The sequence below is a fragment of the Athene cunicularia genome (genome assembly GCF_003259725.1).
Source record: "Athene cunicularia isolate RWA chromosome Z unlocalized genomic scaffold, athCun1 chrZ_part2, whole genome shotgun sequence".
NCBI classification, from domain to species: Eukaryota; Metazoa; Chordata; class Aves; order Strigiformes; family Strigidae; genus Athene; species Athene cunicularia.
In genome coordinates, this window is record NW_020799143.1 from 6,975,820 (window position 1) to 6,982,160 (window position 6,341).

A 6,341-nucleotide genomic window follows, 5' to 3' on the forward strand; every position below is an offset into this window, starting at 1 on the left:
GTAAAACCAGCAAAGAATGCAAGGTGAAATGAAATAAAAGGATCAAGGCACTGTAAACATCTGTCCTCTTCCTGTGCATTACTACATTTTAAGGGCTTTACTGAGGGCATTGTCAATTCTTGAAGAAAGAAGACAGGTCAGCAGATAGAAATAAATAATCACTCATCATTTCATACATAGAAAATGTCATTCTCCCACTGTCTACAACCTAAATATTTTCCCCGGGAGATCATATATTTCTTTCCCTGCAAAGTAAAGTTAGAGCTTTCTTCATTGTACATGTCCAGGCCTTTAACACCCCTCACTGTTCGACATGGTTTCTCTCTTGTCTCTCCTCATGCTTTGAGTGGTGCACAGAGTCTCCCCTCAGTGTGGTCAGTCTATGCACTATCGCCTGCGTGGGCCACTCTGGAGCACTGTCTTTTGAAGCTAGCAGAAACTAGAGGTTGTGGAGAAGGGATGCATAGGTTGTTATTATCTCAGAGCACTTCCCATGTCTTACCATTCCTCTGAAATCCTGATGGAGCTTTCTAGCTGAATGATATAGCCACTGAAGTATTACTCATCTCATCCTAAACTGTTTATGTGTCATTGGTAAGGAATGTTACTTCTCCGTTTTGAGTTGAAAGAAATTATTTGATCGGTGTAAGCAAACAACTGAACAATGCCCCACATCTTTACTCTCAGAGGTTGCCAAAATGTTCTGTCTCCTCTGTTTCAGATTGCTGACACAGGAGCTGATTGCTAATACAGGTAAGAGATTGTTTATTAGGACATAGGCAATGCCTCCTCAGTGGTCGCCATATTAGCAGTTACATTTTAGCTGTGTAAGCAATACTTTGAATTGTGTTTGGCTTGATTTTAAGCAGATGGGACCTTACAGAATAAATTAGAAACATTAAACTGTTATATAAGCTTGATAGAAGAAAAACTCTTTTTACAGTGAGAACAATCAGTCACTGGAACAACCTCTCCAGGGCCATGGTGGAGTCCCTGTCACTGGGGATTTTCAAGACACCATCTAGGCTTCTTTTCCCATGAAAGGTTGGACGAGATGATCTTCTGAGATCCCTTCCAACTGGAGTCTATCATTCCATGATTAAATTGAAAATAGCAAAAAAGCTACAAAAAAGATGTAACTCAGTAACAAAAACCAACCAAACAAAAACCAACAAAAAAGTGTCCTTAAAAAGTTTTTTTCTTAATGTTGGCAGTAGGTTTTCAAGGCATTCAAAATCAGAGGCAGGGGTTCATCTTGGACATCTCTTCTTACCGCTCTGTACACCTGATCTATCTAAAATTCTTGGCAAAACAGACCAGAAGCTTGTGCCCCAGACAGAAGCAGGAAGTCCTTACAGTCTCTAGAGGTACATTGATCTTGCTGGCTTTCCAGACAAGTCTTTGACATCTAGGTAGGCATCCAAATTCAGTGCAAACTCTCTGAGTCTTACTGGAATTTAATAATATTTCCTCCATCTAAAAGTAGTAGTAGTTGCTCACTATACAAATACTTGAAAAAATGTTTATACTCCTCCTCCCTACAATGATGTAATTAGAAAAGGGAAACATTTTATATAATATATTTCCTGGAATACACTGCAGGGCAGTTTTGGATATATAGTGTGTTACTGTATTATTAGTGACAAATTACTGTGAGGCTCTTTGAGTATGTAGATAAAATGATAACACAAGATCAGCTAAAAATTAGATAACTTGGATCAACATTTAAATAAAAAATTCTCTCCAGCCATCATCCCCAAAACTCTCAGCATTTGTTTTTCGTTTATAAACTTTTGTGGCAGAACATTGATCACATTGTGTCAAAGACTTAAAGAAATATCACTTTGAGAAAAAAGGATTTAGTTAAAAAATGTACTTTGTTAACAGAAATGGTAGTAGTAACATATGAAGTGTAACATATACACACAGCATGACTTCCAGCTGTTTGGCTTCAAAGTTATTATGTGCAATGTAAAAGAAGAAATGAATCGTTCGATAATGCAGCAAAACATTTTGGAGTCCATCAGTTACTCTTTCTGAAGATGTAAGGAAAGTTTCCTTTCACTACTAATTCTGAGGTACATAATAACCTCTGCTGGGTAGATCCTAAAAGATTAGAAAGATCAGTGAATTTTGAGAGTGAACTTAAAAGCTGGTTCAAGAAAATTAATTACCTTTTCCTAGATAGAAACATGTTTTCTGTCTTAAAATTGTTATCTTTCCATAAGGAAAGAAAATTTTAAGTCAGTAGTACAGTTAATATTATTTCAGTCTTCTATTCTGATACTGACTTAAATCTAGGCAAGTATAAGTTAAAATTTTGGTAAATTCAGCTTTTAGGGGAAATATATACTTGGGAGAATTGTCTCAATTCAGTGTGTACTAAAAAGATGGTTGTATTTTTACAGTTTCTCCATTTCTGGATTTTTTTTTTCTTTTTTGTACCAGATAAAGTCCAAACTGCATTTGAGGGAAGTCCTTTAAGGTGGCTTTATTGTTTTTACAACACTTTTGAGATCCCATTTTCAGTAGGAAACTATTTCAACTTCTTGAACAATTTCTTGTATATAAGTGTAGACTCTTCACAGTACAACCTGTATTACACCTAGGAAGAAGTGTACATGTCCAGAAGAAGAAAAGAAATTGAAATTAGGGGGTAAATGCAACATAACATTTTACTTCTAATGCTTGGGTTGAAGTAGACCTTGTTCTGCTGTCACCACATCCCACTGGCTACAACACTCTTCTTAATAAGAAACTAGAAAGTTGAGGTTTAAATCAAATATAAGGACCTTCTGAGCTCGATAATTCCATAAGACACAGCATTTAATGAATGATACTGAGAAATACGTATGAAATGTATAAATCATCAACATGTTGAAAGATCTTGTAATTGACTGAACGAGATGTGATATGCTTAGGCAGATGGGAATCTTATTTGTGAACCTGCATTTAAAGGCTGTTATTTTGGCCATAAACACAAGTACAATTTACAAACAAGAACTTCTCATGTTAACCTCCTGATACTTTTGCCAAGAAATTTTAGAATTCTAAGATGGTGAAAAATAAGAGACATGATTTAAGAGGTTAAGTATTCTCTTCAGTCTGCTCTCTGGGTTCCAGCCTGAGATATGAAGGTGGCTGCCAACCCACCAAAATATAACAAAAAGTTAAGCAATGAAATGAATTACAGTCTTTTTCCTAGGTGTTTCATTTCAGCAAATGGCCTGTATGTTGGAACAAGATACAAACAAAATAATTATGCCTGTATATAATGCAGGACTATATGTTATGTGTGTATATATATATATATGCATTATTATACAGTGAAGTGAACTTATTGTTAAGCCATTATTTTTTTCCATCCTTGTGTCCAGATTTCACTTAGAGGAAAAATGACAGGATTTAGCTTTCTTACTGTCATTTCAGTAAAACGTTTGTGTTGGGAGAATGGCCACTGGGGAATTTTGGTTTATGCAGTGAGCCAGAGCATAGACAATAACTGTTTTCATTTCTTTGTGTTAATCCATCCAACTCACTGGTGTTTCTGCATTCATCTTACAGCACTACACTTGACCCCATCCTCCTATCTGAGGTAAAGCTATTCACCACTGCTATCTTCTTTTCATCACTAGCATAACTTTTTTGTTCTGCCTTGCAGTTAATAGTGTTCTTGGCTGGACTTGTGCATTAGTCTTCTCTGCCACACTATCAGGAGTTATTTTCTCAGTCCATGAGATTTAGTTCATGATCTAGCTGTTTATTTGCAATGCTATTGTAAAAAGAAAAACGTGCATTGATAGTCTTGATTCTGAACCTGGAACAGTATGCGCAAAGCCCCAGGCTTCTATGTAGCTGCTTCAAAGATAAATAACAACAACAGACGACAATGACTCCATAAAAACTCACAGGTTTGTTCACATGGGTCTAGTTATGGAGTTGGCATTCAAAAATTATGCCACTTTTTCATGTCCTTACAGATGGTCTGTAAATAACTTCTCTTTGGCCAGGTGCTCCTTTTTTATTTTGGTTACTTGTGTAAGTCACATCACTACCAGAACACATGTGGGGGCTCCAAAGGTGTAATTATATTTCAGAACTGGGCACACTTGTATGAAGTGCTAAAATGACTTGTCAAGGACCACAGAGGACTTTTGGAGCAGAAAAAGAATAGAATGTGCATTTCCCACAACCTTGCCCAGTCCTTGAGCCACTGGCACAAACTTCTGTTTCACTGTTACAATCAACACTGTGACTCATAAATTGCCCAATCTGCAGTCAGACTTGAAAGCTTAGTTATTAGAGCTGGGTAATTTGTAAAACAAGAGAAACTTGCAGTATTCAAATAAACTTGAAAAAAGAGGGGCATTGGTCAACCATGAACACCATTTGTATTCACTGTGCATTGTCAATTATGCAACTGAACCACCTTAGAATGAATTTCTTCTGAGAAAGAAAGATACATAACTTTTCTGTAACATACAGCATCTTGTAGTGTGTGCTCAGTTAGAGACAACTGGACTCAGAAAAATAGAAAAAATTGCACATCTAGGATAAAACATAAAATATGTGGAAAAAAAGGTCATTGCTATTAGGAAGGGTATGATTTCACTTTTGTATTTTTAAATGAGTGGACAATTTCACCCATTTTTCTTGGGTAAAAATGAATAAGCAGTTGTAGATACTATGAAATATGAAAAGATTGTGTTCCTCTGTAAGGAGTTCTGAGAAAAAAACAAAAATGACAATATTTAATAAATAATTACAATAAAGGCTGATTTGCCCCTCTCAAGGAATTAGCTACTTTCTCATTTTTTTAGCCGGATCAATACAAATTAGATCATTACATTTAGCTTATGCTAAAGAAATCTCTCCTTACCTTCATGAGTTAGGAGCTTCAGATGTGAACAGAGGATGTTTGTCATATATTTCAAGGTCGTTTAACATTGTTTTATTAAAATAGTGGTTTAAAAATATTTTATGTCTTAAAGTCTCAGTATTTTAATTGATTTTTTAGGTCATGACTAAAGCTTACCTTGTTTGTTGGCACTTTTCTTGTCCATGGAAACCTTTGACATATACAATTTATTTATTGTAGTTTTGTAGTTGTTTCTGCTTCATCTGTCACTACATTCTCCTTACACAAGTGCAGAAGTATGCAACAATGAAAAATAATGTCAGGAAAATACACAAACAAACATTTCCAAGGCTGCAAGAGAGTTTGGTCTGGCATGAGAGAAAAGAATGAGGTTCAGGTCATGGGGGTGAAATGGGTTTCTTATTTTTTTCTAAACTGTTTTCTCCTTCTCTCAGTGATACCATAAAACATTGAGACACTGCTTCAGCAACTTTATGCAGACCTGTATTCCAGGAATTGCTGCAGCTAACCAAGAGAGAAGCTATTCTTTGTGAGTCCAAACTTCAGCAATTTTTAAAGGAACGATACAACTAAGGTAACCCATGATGAAAAGAATTTTGCAATTTTTATTTCACTAAAATGCATCTTAGGTCTCTCACCAAGACAGATATTTTAGATTTTTCGTTTGAAGTGTCTACAGGTGACAGTCATTTATCACATCCCCACTGAAAGCTCTCAGGTCTGAGAGGCAAAAATAGTCACTCACTTCTCTGAGGGTGAAGACAGATGAGACTGCCTTAGCAGTCCTCATTTGGGTGCTTTTGGGGAAAAATCAAGGTCACTCACTTTAATCAGCTGTAACGAATAGAGTTTGGACATCGATTTCAGCTGCCAGTGAAATGAGTTTCTGCACTTATTTCTTCTTCCACTTATTTCTAGTACAAAGTCAAACAGTGTCTCTTAAAGCTGCTTAACCTCGTCTATTTGACTGGAAAGAAACAGAAATATTAAAAGTTAGAAATATTTGGAAAACTGTTTTAGAAGCAACCATCTCATGCTATTTACTATCTTTTATTTCAGCCCAGAAACTAACTGAACTTTTGTGAATGGGCTTAGGTACACATTAGCAAGTCAAAAATAGATGAACAGGCAATTTATGAAAAATCCAGACTGAAAATTCCCAAGGACATCTCTGTCACAATATGTCCTGAGAAAGCACTTCAGCAGTGCATGGTTCCACTTGGTTCTGAGACACAGTTCAGCACAGGGCTCTTTTGCCTTCCACTCTCTCCTGACTCATCAGAATGCTCCCGGTTATTGCCTTACTCTCTTTCCTTTTCAAGCAGATAAGGAACTTCCAGTGGTAAAATATGCAAGTGTGGAGGACCAGGCAAAATAATATGTGGATGAGTGAGGAGCAGAAAACCAAAGTGAACTAGCCCTTTAATATTTTAAACTATATATATACTGTCTCTTATACACA

The 6,341-nt window shown here is 36.2% G+C and overlaps 1 protein-coding gene across 1 annotated transcript in view; it reads left to right on the top strand.

Moving 5' to 3' along the window:
• The first annotated feature begins 730 nt into the window (after positions 1 to 730).
• LOC113490054 (A disintegrin and metalloproteinase with thrombospondin motifs 19) overlaps positions 731 to 6,341 on the top strand; it is a 241,011-nt gene continuing 235,400 nt past the window's right edge. The window contains exons 1-2 of the mRNA XM_026866234.1: positions 731 to 753; positions 3,565 to 3,595. The gene's annotated coding sequence lies outside the window, so the exon portion shown is untranslated. The remainder of the gene's footprint in view (positions 754 to 3,564; positions 3,596 to 6,341) is intronic.